This window comes from Leptodactylus fuscus, chromosome 6 (genome assembly GCF_031893055.1).
Source record: "Leptodactylus fuscus isolate aLepFus1 chromosome 6, aLepFus1.hap2, whole genome shotgun sequence".
Lineage (NCBI taxonomy): Eukaryota > Metazoa > Chordata > Amphibia > Anura > Leptodactylidae > Leptodactylus > Leptodactylus fuscus.
The window spans coordinates 88,639,108-88,656,698 of record NC_134270.1 but is presented as its reverse complement, the minus strand read 5'-3'; the positions used below and the strand labels follow the sequence as shown (position 1 = coordinate 88,656,698).

General features: G+C 46.5%; 1 protein-coding gene across 1 annotated transcript in view; it reads left to right on the top strand.

Moving 5' to 3' along the window:
* The window catches only part of IL11 (interleukin 11), a 73,799-nt gene that overhangs the window by 32,757 nt on the left and 23,451 nt on the right, over positions 1 to 17,591 (top strand). The gene's annotated exons all lie outside the window — the stretch shown is intronic.

The following is a 17,591-nucleotide window of genomic DNA, read 5'->3' as shown; positions in this document are numbered from 1 at the left end:
ATGGGGGATGCATGGGAGAAATCTTGGAGACGGTTGTGTGAGGAGCGGATGAGAGCAGAGTGGAGTAGGAGGTCTTTGGAGGATCTGAGGTTACGTGTGGGCAGGTAGCGGGAGATTAGGTTGGAGATATATAGAGGGGACGGGTTGTGGATAGCTTTGTATGTTAATGTTAGTAGTTTGAACTCAATTCCCTGGGCTATGGGTAGCCAGTGGAGGGACTGGCAGAGGGGAGCAGCTGATGAAGATCGGGGGGAGAGGTTAATTAAGCAAGCAGCGCAGTTTAAGGTGGACTGGAGGGGGGTGAGGGTGTTAGCTGGGAGTCCATGGAGAAGGGTGTTGCAGGAATCTAGGCGGGAGATTATGAAGGCCTGGCGAGCATCTTAGTCGTTTCAGGGGTGAGGAAGGAGCGGATGAGATACCAAGGGATGAGAGAGTTTCTAACAGGAGGGAGTGATCGACTGTGTCAAAGGCAGAGGAGAGGTCAAGGAGGAGGAGAACAGAGTAATGGCACTTGGCTTTGGAGGTTAGCAGGTCATTAGTGACTTTTGTTAGGGCAGTTTCAGTGGAGTGATGGGGTCTGTCAAAGGCTAAGGTCCATTCTGTGTATCTTTGTAAAATTATGCCACATGTCGTATATCTTTACTGAAAACATGCCCACATTGCACCCCTGAATAAAACTGTGTAATATTTTGCCCCCCCCCCAAAAAAAAAAAAAAATATATATATATATATATCCTGCGCACCTGAAAAAATGTGGCCACCTGAATAAAACTATCCAACACTGTGTATTAAAAATATTCTCTTTACTGTGCAAAATGTGAAGATAAATCTTAAAACTTCAGAGACAAATATTATATTATTATTTGCTTTTTATTTATATAGCACTATTAATTCCATCGTACTTTACATTTGTGGGTTTACAACTGTACACAAAATATACTAAACAAACAATGCTAACAGTGACCAACTGGCACAGTGGGATAGAGAGCCCTGCCCACAAGGTCTTGCAATATATGAGGCAAGAGAGATAAAGACAGAAGGTGAGGGTAGAGACTGTTCAGATGGTGGTGTGGTTATAGTGGTGTTATTGGAGGTTGTGGGTCTTCAGGGCTTTCTTGAAACTTGTGATTTTCGATGTCGGCCTTATGTGTCGGTAATGAGTTCCAGAGTATGGTGGATGCACAGGAGAAATCTTGGAGACTGTTGTGTGATGAGCAGATAAGAACAGTGTAGGAGGTCTTTGGAGGATCGCAGGTTGCGTACCGTATGTGCAGATAGTGGGAAATTAGGTCCGAGATATATGTATAAGGGGACAGGTTGTGCATGGCTTTATATGTCAGTGTTAGCATTTTGAAATCTATTCTCTGGGCAATGGGTAGCCATAGAGGTGTATTAAGTGAGCAGCACAGTTTATAGGGTGGACTGGATAATTAGGGCAGTTTCTGTGGCGTGGTGGGGTCTGAAGCCTGACTGTAGTCGGAAAAAGGGTAAGTTGGATGAGAGGTAGGAGTATAGCTCAGAATGGACGTGTTGTTTAGCAATTTAGAGGCATACAGGAGCAGTGAGATGGATAGTTGGTTGGAGAGGATGGGTCGAGGGATGATATAGGTGTGACAGTAGCATGTTTGAAGGTGGAAGGAAAGTATGCTCTGGTTAGGGATAGGTTGAAGAGGTGGGTTAGGGCAGGAGTAAAGATGTCAGCGAGGTTGTGGATGAGATGTAACTGGATTGGGTCAAGCACATAGGATGTGAGGTGGGATTTAGAGATTAGGGTGGAGAACTTTTCAAGAGTGATGCTGGAGAAACAGGTTAAAGATGAAGAGCACTGAGCAGTTGGGTAGTGTGATTGTTGAAGGTGGTGAATAGCTGTTTGGGGTTGTGGGATAGGGCAGACATGAGTTTGGTGAAGTAGATCAGCATGTGTTCTTGAGGGTGAGAACTGCCTCTTTATACCTGATGAAATCATCCTGGGAGTGGCTTTTCTTCCAGACGTGTTCTGTAGCCTCAGAGGTTGATTTGTTTTGTGGGTTTTGTTACCTTCAATTCCCTCTTGGTCCAATTCTGGCCTAATTCTGGTCTGAACTCTTAGAGTTTACACTTAGAGAATGACCAGAGTTCCCATAACCAAGAATAAAATATGCCTCATACTGTGCCACCTGGATAGGACTCTCAAGCTGTTCCTCTCAATTAATACATGACCCCGTCATCCAGTCTTCTTGCAGCCTTACGTGATCTAAAAATGACCTTAAATTACAGTGCTATCTATGGTTGTTTCATGTTTTTTTTTTTTTTGTTTGTTTTTTTTAAAGTTAAAATCTTCCACTGCTATTCACATTCCAATATACAAAACTATTTGTTGGACACCTATGTGCCATGTCACAGGAATTCAGATAAAGCTATAAGAACATCAATATAAGAAAAAAGAAAAGGGATGAGCCATCCACAGTTACAATTCACTAATTAAAACTTTATGCAGATCGTCTTTAGAAGCATGCAGACTTAGAGAGTACATGCCGTTAACTGTCCAGCAAAGTTTAAACTTTGTCTTATTAAATCCATTTTAGTTAATTTCCTTCCTTGAACAGAGGTCTCATTCTTCCTAAAATGTCAGAGTTCGGTTGCTTGTCCAATCCTAGGGTAAAAATAATTAAACCTACTAGCAGTGAGTCGAACAAAGATGTCTCAAAACAGATTCTAATGACTGCACTGCTAGTACTTTATTCTGTGCCATTTTTCCCACATTAGATTCAGCAATGGAGAAATGAAAAGCTTTTTTTCAAATACGGCACTGTGCTTTAAGATTTTCCAAATGATTGAGTCAGTCTCTCCTTCATCCTTGAAACAAGGTAACCCTTCATCTGCCAGCATTTTTCTCACTCTCAGAAAATGACTGTATTACTGTGTCAGCTTAATTTACCAAATTAAATGAATATACATACATTATTTCCTATGGCATTTCACAGTTGTTCTCTGCATAATTTAAAGAGTAAACTTTGATTAGAAATTTTATAAATCAGTACTATAGTTGAAAACAGAAAACAGTGTAGTTATGTATTTTAATTTTTTTTTAAATTATTTCTCCACTGCTTTTTATTCCTCCTTCACTTCTGGAGGAATCATACTGGTTTTGCTATTATTCCCAGATTAAGCCCTTAGGTTTCTTAATCTGTAGGGAGTTAGTTTACAATATGTGCGCTAGAAGCAAATTCTTCTTTTTCACTGCTGAGGTCTTATTTGTATTCCTTACTCAGTAAATCCAAAGTTTATGATCAGTGCAGAGGCAGGAGGGAAGAGGACATAGATGGAGCAAAAATTAATTTTTCTTTAATGGAGTACCGTTTTTTTTTTTAACTCTAAAATGCACTTTTCCCCCCCAGATTTGGGAGAAAAGTGGAGGTGCTTCTTATTGTACAAATGTAGTAAGTGGGGGAATTGGCGTTGATGGTAGAGCGGGGTCACAGGAGGTAGAAGCAGGGTCGCCTGGTTGAGGCCAGCTGGAGATTGTTGGTGCCCCACACCGACATAATAGCGATCGAGGAAAGCCTGGTTCCCTGACCACTATACACAGTCTGTCCAAGGGAGGTGAGTAAAAAATAACAAACATTTATACTCCCTTCTCCTAGGCTTCTGACGATTCCCAGCTCTTGGGGCTCTTCTGGCCTGTGATTGAGGTCACGTGTCTTAGTGATCACTGTGAGGCCTGTGATTGGGCCCCAGCACTAATGTGGGGCGCCAGCGTAAAAACGTCATGGGGAGCATATTGTACTGTGTGGGGGCCGCTGTGGCGAACATCTTGTACTGTGTGTGGGGGTCACGGTGGGGAACATCTTTTACTGTGTGGAAACCACGGTGGGAAATATCTTGTACTGTGTGGGAGCAACAGTGGGAAACATCTTGTACTGTGTAGGGGGCCACGGTGGTGAACATGTTATAATGTGTGGGGGCCACTGTGGAGAACATGTTGTACTGTGTGGGGGCCACTGTGGGGAACATATTGTACTGTATGGGATGGTGCAGGTACATTAGAAGAAGAAAGCTCGAGCCATCCATATGTGTCTCCATCAATTGATTGGTGTGTTCCTCAAGCAAATTCCACAGCAGGACCACTTGTCAATGTGACCCTGCACTTGTTGCAAAACACACTCTGGTCAGACTTGGATGGATTGAGATTATGGGAGCTTTAGTTTGAGAATAGCTGTAGAGCCATACAGGTTGTGCAAAACTCCGGTCCCCATACAAGAGTGTTGCACAACCTGTGACCCTCCAGTGACAGATTCCCCCATAATTTTATTTTTTACTCATTTCTCTCCTCTACAAACTAGGTGCTTCTTATAGTCCGAAAGATACAGTGTATTGGAACATTTTGTACAAATAATTTATAATATTAGGTTACGTATTCTTCAATACTAGAGTCTGAGATAAAGTTTTACTCTTCAGCCCATTAGTACCACCCAAGTGAAAAATGAGAATAAATTCTCTCCCCTAGCACAATCCTCTTATTCAAGCACCCAAAAGAAGATGCCCTGTATGGTCATGTGATAAGCAGATTGATCTGCTATTTCACAGAGCAGCTGGAAGTCCCTCTTTTCTTTGCAAGTCTATGAGAGTCTTTCTTTCATGCTTTCATAGATTTACATAGAAAAATTAACTTCCAGCTACAATGTGAATTTACTGGTCTCCTGATTACATGGCTATAATGGGGAATTTTTAGGGATTTTTTAGTGATTGGTAAAGTAACTAAGAGAGTGGTGCAAGGGTAATGTGGTGGCTATTTTCAAAAATGGTTCTAGGTCTTCCAACAGGTAATTACAGACCAGTGAGTTTTAAATCCATTGTTGGAAATTGTTTCAGGGGCTTAGGTGACTATATACAGGAGAATGTAACTGTACATGATATTATAAATGACAGACAGTATGGTTTTACTGAAGACTGAAGTTGTCAGACTAATCTGATTTGTTTGAAGAGGTGAGTAGAAGTCTGGACAAAGTGGAGACTGTGTAGGTAGTGTTCCTGGACTTTGCAATTCCCCAAAAAGATATATTAGAAAAAGATACTACCTAACCTTTACTAAACCAAAAAAATAATAAAATATTTTTTTTCCATGTAGGTCACATCTTGCACTGTAACTCAATCAACAGCTTAGAACACTAATACTGAAATGTATATATCTGTGCGGACGAGGATCAATAAGGATAATGCACATGACTAGGGATGAGCGAACAGTAAAATATTCGTTATTTGTTTTGAATAGCCGCTCAATATTCGACTATTCGATCGAATATCGAACCCCATTATAGTCTATGGGGAAAAATGCTTCGTTTCAGGGGAACCCACCATTCGACTCAGGAGGGTCACCAAGTCCAATATGACACCTCAGCAAATGATGACAACACCTCTGCAATGCAACTGGAACAGCAGGGGAAGCATGCCTGGGGGCATCTAACAAGCCCAAGTCACAGTTTTACCGTACCATCACAGCCTATCAACTACACACTTTCCACACTCAAAAAAACCTCTATCAAAGTGGGAAAATACCTGTAAACCTTCTTTACTCCCCATTTGTATGAACAGAAACCCAAATTTTACTCTAATGAAACCTTAACAAGCACCCCTTTAAATTACGCTTCCCATGACAACCACAGCTGCGTGTGTCAGGGAGAGAGGCGGGCAGAGAGCGGCGAGGGAGCGGAGGAGAAGGTAAGTTTAATGTGGAGGTGGAACGTGAATCTGGGGGCAGATGAAGGAGAGGACGGCATGAATCTGGGGGCAGAGATGGAGAGGACATGAATCTGGGGGCAGAGATGGGGGACATGAATCTGGGGGCAGAGATGGAGGGACAGGAATCTGGGGGCAGAGATGTGGGACATGAATCTGGGGGCAGAGATGTGGGACATGAATCTGGGGGCAGAGATGGAGAGGACATGAATCTGGGGGCAGAGATGGAGAGGACATGAATCTGGGGGCAGAGATGGAGGGGACATAAATCTGGGGGAAGAGATGGGGGGACATGAATCTGGGGGCAGAGATGGAGAGGACATGAATCTGGGGGCAGAGATGGAGAGGACATGAATCTGGGGGCAGAGATGGAGGGGACATGAATCTGGGGACAGAGATGTGGGGACATGAATCTGGGGGCAGAGATGTGGGGACATGAATCTGGGGGCAGAGATGTGGGGACATGAATCTGGGGGCAGAGATGGAGGGACATGAATCTGGGGGCAGATATGGAGGGACATGAACCTGGGGGCAGAGATGGAGTGGACATGAAACTGGGGGCAGAGATGGAGGGGACATGAATCTGGGGGCAGAGATGGGGGGACATGAATCTGGGGGCAGAGATGGAGAGACATGAATCTGGGGGCAGAGATGGAGAGGACATGAATCTGGGGGCAGAGATGGAGAGGACATGAATCTGGGAGCAGAGATGGAGGAGACATGAATCTGGGGGCAGAGATGGAGGGACATGAATCTGGGGGCAGATATGGAGGGACATGAATCTGGGGGCAGAGATGGAGTGGATATGAAACTGGGGGCAGAGATGGAGGGGACATGAATCTGGGGGCAGAGATGGGGGGACATGAATCTGGGGGCAGAGATGGAGAGGACATGAATCTGGGGGCAGAGATGGAGAGGACATGAATCTGGGGGCAGAGATGGAGGGGACATGAATCTGGGGGCAGAGATGTGGGGACATGAAACTGGGGGCAGAGATGGGGGACATGAATCTGGGGGCAGAGATGGAGGGGACATGAATCTGAGGGCAGAGATGGGGGACATGAATCTGGGGGCAGAGATGGGAGACATGAATCTGGGGGCAGAGATGGAGAGGACATGAATCTGGGGGCAGAGATGGAGGGACATGAATCTGGGGGCAGAGATGGAGGGACATGAATCTTGGGGCAGAGATGGAGAGGACATGAATCTGGGGGCAGAGCTGGAGAGGACATGAATCTGGGGGCAGAGATGGAGGGACATGAATCTGGGGGCAGAGATGGAGGGACATGAATCTGGGGGCAGAGATGTGGGACATGAATCTGGGGGCAGAGCTGGAAGAGGGACATGAAACTGGGGGCAGATGAAGGGTGTATATGAAACTGGGGGAGAGATAGAGGGGGGACATATAATTTACGGGTGACTATAGGAGGATTATACTGTGTGCGGGCACATGAAAAATTAACCAGTGGGCGGGGTCAACACAAAAGTGGGCGGGGCCGCACATTTTGTCCCTCTTTCGGTTCTTCAAAAGTTGGGAGGTATGGTAAAGCGCTATCGGTCCCGGTACCGTAGCGCTTTGCAGTCAGAAGGGTGTTTCTGACAGTTAGCCAGGGACGCCCTTCTGCCCAGCAGCGCCTATCGCGCTGTACTATGTGAGTGGGGAGGAACGCCCCCTCCCCTCCTGATAATACTCGTCTATGTTCGAGCACTGTGAGCAAAGGGAGGGGACGTTCCTCCCCGCTCACACAGTACAGCGCACTGAATTCAGCACACTGTCATCTTTCCAGCAGTATATAGAACTGCCTGTGCCCAATCTGATGAAAGGTCCTCTTTAAGCTGAGCTACCAGCAGAGATTGAGGCCCTTTAGATGACTTCAGCCTCTTACCAGCAGAGTTTTAGGCCCTTAGGGTGAGTTCACATGGAGTAACGTGCCGCGTGATGTGGCACGTAGACACCGTGTGAGCTTCTGCGGGCCGTTCATGCTCCCATTGATTTCAATGGGAGCGTGAACAGCCCGCAAAAGCTCACGCGGCGTCTACATGCCACATCACGTGGCACGTTACTCGGTGTGAACTCACCTTTAGAGTGAGTAGAGCCTTGCATTGGCAGTGTTTTTGGCCCTTGCAGTGAGTTGAGCCTCTAGCCAGCAGAGTTTGGGGGAATCAGGATGGATTGAGACTCTAACCAGCAGAGTTGGGGGAGAATGAGAGTGGATTGAGACTCTTACCAGCAGAGTTGGGGGGAATCAGGGTGGATTGAGATTCTAACCAGCAGAGTTGGGGGGAATGAGGGTGGATTCAGACTCTAACCAGCAGAGTTGGGGGGAATCAGGGTGGATCGAGCCTAGTAGGAGCATAATTGTGCAACGCTGATGGTGCAGGAGGAGGAATTGTAGAGGGTGAGCACACACATGAAACTTCATGTCGGGGTGCTTGACACAGGTGGACATGAAAATGATGGGTCTATCCAGTGGTTGTTCATTTTGATCAGCCGGTCAGCACTGTCAGCTGGCTGCACTTATCCGTAATAATGCCATCGACTGCGCTAAAGACCCTTTCCGAAAGCACACTGGCGGCAGGTCAGGAAAGGACCTCCAATGCGTACAGTGCAAGTTCCAGCCACAAATCCAACTTGGAGACCCAATAAATATAGGGCACAGAGGGATCGGAGAGGACAGGGCTGGGGTCGGCCAGGTACTCCCACAACATGCGTCTATACTTGTCCCTCCTGGTGACACTCGGTCCTTCACTGGCGGTACTTTGGCGAGTGGGTACCATTAACGTGTCCCAGACCTTGGAGAGTGTGCCCCTGCCGGGTATGGACAGGATGGCAGTTGTTCGCCTGTTGGAGGAACTCTCCTGTGTGCTGCCAATGAGAGTTGATGGAAATATCTCCATCATATTCTGCACCAGTTCCTTGTGGCAATGACTCATTTGACTGGCCCTCGCCTCTACCGGAATAAAATTAGAAACATTATTTTTATACCGGGGGTCGAGGATTGCAAAAATCCAGTAGTCGTTGCTCTCAAGGATTTTGACAATGCGTTTGTCAGTTGAAAAGCACTCCAACATGTATTCAGCCATGTGTGCCAGAGTGTTACTTGGCATGACTTAACTGCCCCCAGCGGAGTGGTCACTCTCCATTTCCTCCTCCTCCTCCATTTTGCCCCATTCACGCTGCAGCAATGGGACGCACTGAACTTCCCCGCTAGCCTCCTGTGTGACAATGAGATCTGCCACTTCGTCATCCTCCTCCTCCCTCAATATACTCTGTGAAGCGGACAGGAGTGTGCCCTGACTATCCTGCTGGGATGGTTCTGCTCCTATGCCCGACTCCTCAGCGTCCAATGCATTATCCCTGATGGCGATGAGGGATTCTCGCATCACACACAGGAGCGGGATTGTGACACTCACGAGTGCATCGTCACAGCTGACCCTCATGGTGGACTCCTCAAAGACACGCAAGATCTCGCATAAGTCTGCCTTCCATGGCCACTCATGGTGCAGAAACTGCGGGAGCTGACACTGAGGAACCCTTGGGTTTTGGAGATGGTACTCCATCAAGGGTCTCTACTGCTCACACACTCTACTCAACATGTGGTATGTCAAGTTTCAGCCTGTGGGGACGTCGCACATCAGCCGGTGTTCTGGCAGATGGTGGTGTTGCTGGAGGCTTCGGAGGATAGCAGTGGCTACTGGAGACTTGCAAAAGTGAGCGCACAAGCGCCGCACTTTCACCAGTAGCTCGGGTACATTTGGGTACGTTTTTAAAAAAAACATTGCACCACTAAATTGAACATGTGGGCCAGGCATGGAATGTGTTGGAGGTTGACAAGTTCCAGAGCCGCTACCAGGTTCTGGTCGTTATCATACACGACCATGCCTGGGCCCAGGTGGGTGCAGCGGCGAAAACCATGTTGCTGTCTCATCGAGGAGGGCATCCCTCACCTCGGAGGCAGTGTGCTGTCTGTCCCCCAAGTTGATGAGCTTCAGCACGGCCTGCTGACGTCTCCCCACACCAGTGCTGCAGCATTTCCAGGTGGTGGTTCAGAGCCCCTGCATTGGATGTTGGGTGGGGAAATGAGGTAGACCACCCCAGATTGTGACCCGGTCCCAGCCTCAACTACATTCACCCAATGTTCCGTCAGTGAAATGTAGCGTCCCTGTCTGCATGCATTTGTCCACGCGTCGGTGGTCAAGTGGACCTTTGTGCAAATCGGAGAACTTAGGGCCCGCCTGATGTTGCGTGACACGTGCTGGTGCAAGGCGGGGACGGCACACCGGGAGATGTAGGGACAGCTAGGGAAGACTTAGCGAGGTGCCGCACTTGCAATCAGGTCATGGAAGGCCTGAGTTTCCACAAGCCAGAACAGCAACATCTCCTGGGCCAGGATTTTGGAGATGTGCGCGTTTGCAGCTTGTGCATGGGGGTGGGTAGCGCTGTATTTTTGCCTGCGCTCAAAAGTCTGGGAGATGGTGGGTTGCTGTGAAGAGGCGCATGACGGTACAGGAGAAGGAGCTGAGGCAGGAAATGGGGAGGATGAGGGAGAAGTCTCCAAAGTGGTGGATGCAGATGTGGAGGTTTCCTGGCTGCTGGTCTGGACTGCAGCGCCAGCACTGGCAACAGTGGGGGAGGCAGTGGCGGCAACGCCGGATGACGATTGTCCTGCGTTTGCTCTCTGCCACTGAGCCCAGTGCTTGTCTTCCAATTGACGGCGCATGCCAGTGATCGTAAGGTTGCTCTTTTCAGAGCCCCTACTCAGTTTGGAGTTACAGAGTGTGCAAACCGCATTATATTTCTCCGCCGTACATACATTAAAAAAATTCCACACCACCGTAGACCTTGGCCTCGATGTGGGAGTTTTTCTAGGCTGGCTACAAGAGGGAACATTTTGGGCCCTGCTGGCTGTGGCTTGGCTTCGGTGAAGCAGCTGTCCTCTGCCTCTGGACATGCCTTTGCCTCTAGCCACCCTCTTTGGTGCTGCACTTCCCTCCATATCTACACTGCTCTCCCCGCTTGACATCCAACCTGTCCAGGTCGGGTCAATGTCCTCGTTGTCCACCACCTCCTCTTCCAATTCCTCCTCCTATTGCACACAGATGATGGCAACAGGCTGCCCTAATGGCAACTGTGTCTCGTGATCATCGTCCTGAGGGCCGATTGCTGGTCAACAACAGGAGATATCGGATGCTCCAGTGTTTGTGCATCAGGACACAGTAACTCATCTGTTACCTCTGGTGATTCAGGACATAGTGGGACAGAGAGAGGGACAGTGAATGGACCTGAAAACAGCTCCTGGGAGGTGGGAAAGGTGGGATAAGTTTGCTGGGAAGATTGGGCATGTTGCGAGGAAGGAGGACCAGACTGTTGGGTAGGAGGAAGAGTTAAGGTAGAGGCCGACTAGCTGGTGGAGAATGTGCATTGTCCGATATCCATTGTAACACCTCTTCCAGGTGCTCGGCCTGGTTAGGGTTGTACCCTGCACCCTACTTAATGTGGCCATCAAGCCGGAGACTGTGGAGAAGCGCAATGCTTGCTGCCGTAGAGCAGTAGGCACAGTAGACTCTGTTGGTTGAGCGCAACCTTGCTCCCCATCTGCGTTTCTACGCCCCTGTCCTCGTCCCCATCCCCTTGTAATAGCCTTACGCATTTTTTGATGTATAGTAATGCCCTTTTTATGGTCTATAACACCCCTAATAAAAGCTGGTTTGCACGTATATAGCAAGAAGTAACTGCTGTGGATTCCTGCTATTTTGTGGGGTGCACTCCTAATAAAAGCTGGTTTGCATGTATATAGCAGGAGGTAACTGCTCTGTATTCCTGCAAATTTGTGTGTGTGTGGGGGGGACACCCCAAAGAAAAGCTGGTTTGCACGTATATAGCAAGAAGTAATTTCTGTGGATTCCTGCTATATTGTGGGGGGACACCCCTAACAAAAGCTGGTGTGCATGTATATAGCAACAAGTAACTATTCTGTATCCCTGTTTTCCACTGTCCGTGGAAAGCTCTACTCCTCTACCTGCAGTATATAGCTCTGAAAAGAGCTGTTGTTTTTCTTCGTTTTTTCCCTACCTGCTAGAAGCTAATGCCTTTCTAGTCCTCAGCAGATACCGCAAAATGACACGAATATGGAGGCGGACCTTCTTATGAATGGTCATGTGTTTTCGGTAGCCAATTGGTTTTTTTCAATTTTTTTCACTGCCTCCGTTGTCATAGTTCCTGTCCCACCTCCCCTGCACAGTTATTGGTGCAAAAACACGCCAGGGAAGGTGGGAGGGGATATAATTTTTTACTGCGTATGCCACGTGGTATTCGATTAGGAACAAATTCCTCGAACGGCCTATTTGATCGAATACCTATTCGATCGAACGGTGTTCGCTCATCTCTACACATGAACAATGTATGCTAGAATGCACAAGTCCCTAAATATACCGACTCCCTTTTAAATGTATATACAATATATATAGTAAAGGGTTGGCATGATTAAAAATTGGCACAGCCGGCTCAAACGAATTAGCCCTCCAGAGACGAGTTTACTGACCTAACGCCACACCAAAGGCTGAATAGAGGATCGGTCACTAGCCAAGTCAAGTGGTGCCAAAACCCCACATAACTAGAACAACCCTACGTGTTTCTCCATACTCAGATTGCTCTTCAAGGGTTAAATATGTTAGCTGTTGATGATGTACAGGACACCGTGAACATAATATACATTGGTGGTTACGCATGGCCATTGCTGATAAGGGTGGCACCACACTAAGGTAAATGCAAATTTCATATATATTTATATAGTGTTGGCCAAAAGTATTGGCATCCCTTCAATTCTGTCAGATAATACTCATTTTCTTCCAGAAAATGATTGCAATCACAAATTCTTTGGTATTATTATCTTCATTTAATTTGTCTTCAATGGAAAATCACAAAAAGAATTGTCAAAAAGATAAATTGGATATAATTCCACAGCAAACATAAAAAGGGGGTGGACAAAAGTATTGGCACTGTTTGAAAAATCATGTGATGCTTCTCTAATTTGTGTAATTAACAGCACCTGTTACTTACCTGAGGCACCTAACAGGTGGTGGCAATAACTAAATCACACTTGCAGCCAGTTGAAATGGATTAAAGTTGACTCAACCTCTGTCCTGTGTCCTTGTGTGTACCACATTGAGCATGGAGAAAAGAAAGAAGACCAAAGAACTGTCTGAGGACTTGAGAAGCAAAATTGTGAGGAAGCATGAGCAATCTCAAGGCTACAAGTCCATCTCCAAAGACCTGAATGGTCCCGTGTCGTCTACCATGTGCAGTGTCATCAAGAAGTTTAATGCCCATGGCACTGTGGCTAACCTCCCTAGATGTGGATGGAAAAGAAAAATTGACAAGAGATTTCAATGCAAGATCGTGCGGATGGTGGATAAAGAACCTCGACTAACATCCAAACAAGTTCAAGCTGTCCTGCAGTCCGAGGGTACAACAGTGTCAACCCGTACTATCCGTCGGCGTCTGAATGAAAAGGGACTGTATGGTAGGATACCCAGGAAGACCCCACTTCTTACCCAGAGACCTAAAAAAGCCAGGCTGGAGTTTGCCAAAACTTACCTGAGAAAGCCCAAAAAGTTTTGGAAGAATGTTCTCTGGTCAGATGAGACAAAAGTAGAGCTTTTTGGGAAAAGGCATCAACATAGGGTTTACAGGGAAAAAAAAAAAGAGGCCTTCAAAGAAAAGAACACGGTCTCTACAGTCAAACATGGACATGAAGCAGTGGACCTGAAGGGGGGAACAAGGGCTGTGGTGAGAGGATGTAACTGCGCATGCCCCAAAGCTGCTCTCATTTCCTAGCAGCTTCCTCCTCAGGTCTGGCTCTTAGAAGCAGTGGACCTGAATGAAAACTGTCGTCTTATGGAGATGCAGCCAAGGTGCCTATCCAGCCAAGATTGCGGAGGGAGCTCTCAAGCCCCCTCCATTCAGTGTTTTTTTTTGTTTTTTTTTTTAATGTCCTGTCCAGAATGTATATAACAACAAATACTCTTGCCGCATGTTATGGAGACTCAATTAAGAGTTAGATTCGCAAACATATATATTGGTCTTGTGGGAAAAGACTCAGGAGTAGAGATGAGCGAACACTGTTCGATCGAATAAATATTCGATCGAATATCAGGCGGTTCGAGGTATTCGATTCCAATAGAATACCACGAGGCAAACGCACTAAAAATTTGTATCCCCTCCCACCTTCCCTGGCTCTTTTTTTTTTTTGCACCAATAACTGTGCAGGGGATGTGGGACAGGAACTACGACAACGGAGGCATCGAAAAAAAAATTGGAAAAAGTAATTGGCTGGCTAAATCAGGTGACCTCCAATTTATACGAATGGTGGATTTAACATTCGGTTAATTTGAGACTGTGAACTAGACAGGGATAGATATAGGAGGAATTTGAAGGCCAGGCAAAAAAGGTGAAAATATGACAAGGAAAACACACAAGATTTATAGGGGCAGGAACACCTTGGGAAACCTACACTCCCTTCACCATAGAGATTTTTCCTGGTGTAACGGAGAGGAGAGCGATCTGGGGAGAGGGCACAAGGGGGCAATCACTAACTTTAGAACACAGAGCAAAAACGGAGGACCAGAAGGACTGAATCAACTAACATTCCCACAAAATGTGAAGAATAGTACTTCTCTTGGAGCCACAGTACCAGTAGAAATCAGACACAGTCATATACTGTATATTCTATGAAGGAGATACCATTGAGCTAGAATCTTGAAGTTCTTTTCTTGGGCACTGTGGGGCAATGGCCACTTATGTGTGAGCTGATTAGACCAATCAGCAGGAGAAAAGCACAGTTGAAGATTAGCCTCCAAGGACCTGGTGTGGGGGATGTGGGCCCTGTTGTCACCACCCTCAAGAACATCAAGTTTTATCAATAAAGGTTCTTGATATGGCTCTAAAGAAGGCCAGTCAATTAGGATATAAGGCAATTTTATTTAAAATAGTATAATCACAAATCAGTTATAGTAAAATGATGGTATATAAGTGATATAATAAATTTATTATACTTGATTGCAATAAATAGTATGATATTGCATACACTTTTTAAAATGCTAGATGCAAACATTAAGTACTTACAGCATCCCCAGGATCTTATCAGCATCAAAATCTACCAGAAAAAAATTGTTTGAATAAAAAAAAAAAAAAAATCAGCCGTGGAAGCAACTGACAATGGCAGAGAACCTCTTGGAAAACAATACCTTCATCCTCTACACACGGTTACAGAGCTTTTGTCTTTTTCAGGGCTCCACTCAACTTCTTATACACATTAAACAAAATGGCTGGTACAGCCAACTGTTGCATAAGCTTGAAATGCCTAGGGGTTCTTCGTCTACCTCATCTTTAACCATGGAATGGCCACTTCCAAAGCCTCTGATAAGAGAACAACCTTCAATTAAAATAATAACATCATTCCCTTATGTCCCCAACAGCAGCACAACATATGGGGTATTTTCTGCCCCTGTGTGCTAATAGGACAGGCAGAATTTTTAATTAGCATAATAAAATGCAGCCTAGCTCCCTATAAGAAGGCCTAGAGACCTCCCCGTGTTTTTTTTTTCTGTCCTCTGTGTTAGGACAGGTGGAGCAGACCTCTAGGTCCTCTATCTTCAGGGATTGTTTGTCCCCCCTCACCCTCTGCTCCTTTGTTTTTCCCTGCTACTTGCATTCCTCACCACAGACCTCCAACCACCCCGACCCCCCCCCCCTTCCTCCCTCCTCAGCTCCTTCCTACCTCAGCTATGGCGGTCCTGTGTGTTTTCCTGCAAAGGAGAGGTTTTCCTTGTTGCCAGCTGGGTCTAGCGTTAGACTTCATGGAGCTCACCTTTTTGCCGTGGGAGGCTCTCTGGGGAAGCGCCGGCCGTTCCAGGCCGTCATGTAGGAGGCCAGGTTAACTGTCCGGAACCTTTATTATGCTGCTATGTTCCAGTGGGAGCACTTTCTTAGTGCACTACCTATACACTGCTGTGACAGGAGTGGTGTATTCTATGCTGTTTTCAGCCAGAGCAATTGAGTCAAGGTGAGCACTTTTCCTGGAGGGGTCCAAGACTGTTTTGGGAGGAGGAGGAGGAAGCTTATGAGACAAGTTTTATCCCTGGTTTGGTGCTGCTTTTAGATCAGCTACAGGGTTGCTGTTAAACCCCGCCCATGGGCGGTACTAGGCTCTTATAGAGCTCTCAGTGACTTCTATTCCCTGCCTTCTTGTGTTACACAGGCAGGTTCTGGCGTGTCAGTAGCTAGTTGCTAGCTCCTTTCTCCTTTGCTGGTCATTGCATGCATTTACTGCTTACCTTCATTGAAGAAGTTGTCTCTATTCAAGGTTTTGGTGAGTTATTATCTGTGAGCCCTTTTCTGTTGGGTAAGTTGGCATCTGATAATTTTTTTTCTAAATCTTTGTTCTGGTTTATAACCACATTGATTATCTTTGGAAAAAGAGTGTATCCTTCAGCACTGTCAGCTGACGTTGTTAGTGGTATATATGATGGTTACTTGCTAATTGAATTTTTTTGTCAGTCTACTGAATACTGATTGTATTTCTTCAGATGTCCTCATGCTCAACCCCTCCTGGGGCTCACAGGGCTAGGAAAGATCCAACCAAAAGGAAACACTTGGCATGTTTGGGGTGTGAAATCCCGCTTCCTGATGGTAGACTTTACCGTCTATTAAATCCGGGAGACCTTCCAGCCGAAGTCTGTCTTTTGTTTCAGGCTATGATTATACCAGATGCCGCTCCTGCCGTGGACCTCCGGAAGAGGAGCCCTTTACCCATGACGTAGTCGTATGGGTGAAGGTGTTCATGGTGAGTCCTGTTTCTGCTGAGGCCTTAGGCTTCAGGCCTCTAGCTAGCGTTCCTCTTATGTTTTTTCTAGGAAGACTCGCTCAAGGACATTAGGAGCTCCATATCACAGCCCTCTAAAAGACAGCGGCTTGATAGGCAGTCAGTTTCTCTGCCGTCTATTGAAAACCTGCAGGTTGCTGATAAGTCTCTCCTCAGAAGAGGGTGAATCTGAAAGTTCCAGCAGACCTATATTCCCGGTGGATAAGCTCCCTAGGCTGCTGAAGTCCATCCGGCCGAGGGGCCAGGATGTAGATGGGGAAGCCTCCATATCCACCTCTGGGAGACAGAGGGTTTTCCATGTGGACGCTGCTCTGGCCAAGCAGATGGAGCTTGAATGGAAGTGCCCTGAGAAGTCCCACCACCTGTTATGATCTGGGGATCCCTGACCACGGACTGGCCCCGAACTGATAACTTCTCAGTACAGTACAGGAAAAACACACCAAAAGAAAACAAAATCGGAAGTATGAGCAGTTTGGACTTCTAGTGTGGATCTTCCTACACCCTGCCTCGCACAACTAGAAGTAGCCGTGGGCCCGACTAACTTGCCTGAATGGGCACGAGCACAGCCGGAGAAGTAGCTAACCTACCAAGGGAAATAGAGCCCCTGTCTAGCTTCACGTTTACGAAGGAGAGGCAGATACAGAACAAGCCCCCCATGGATGTCCAGACGCGGACTAACGGTGAACATGAAAACACAAAAGCATAGGAAGAGAATAAACGTGAAACACAGAATAACTGAACTAAGCAAGGGATAGGGAAAAACAGAACTTAGGATCACACACAAAAAACCCCTACCAAAATTCCAAACTTCCAAACAGAAAAATACCTAGGGCTCGCTGCGCCCGGAACACTATGTCTGGATACAAGCTCAATACTTAGCGAACCAGTCCTGTGTGAACAGGAGCAAGAAACTGGATGGGCCAGGATGCAGATGGTAGCAGCTTCAGACAACAGACATTCACTGAGAACAGGAACAGACGTTTAAGACCGGCA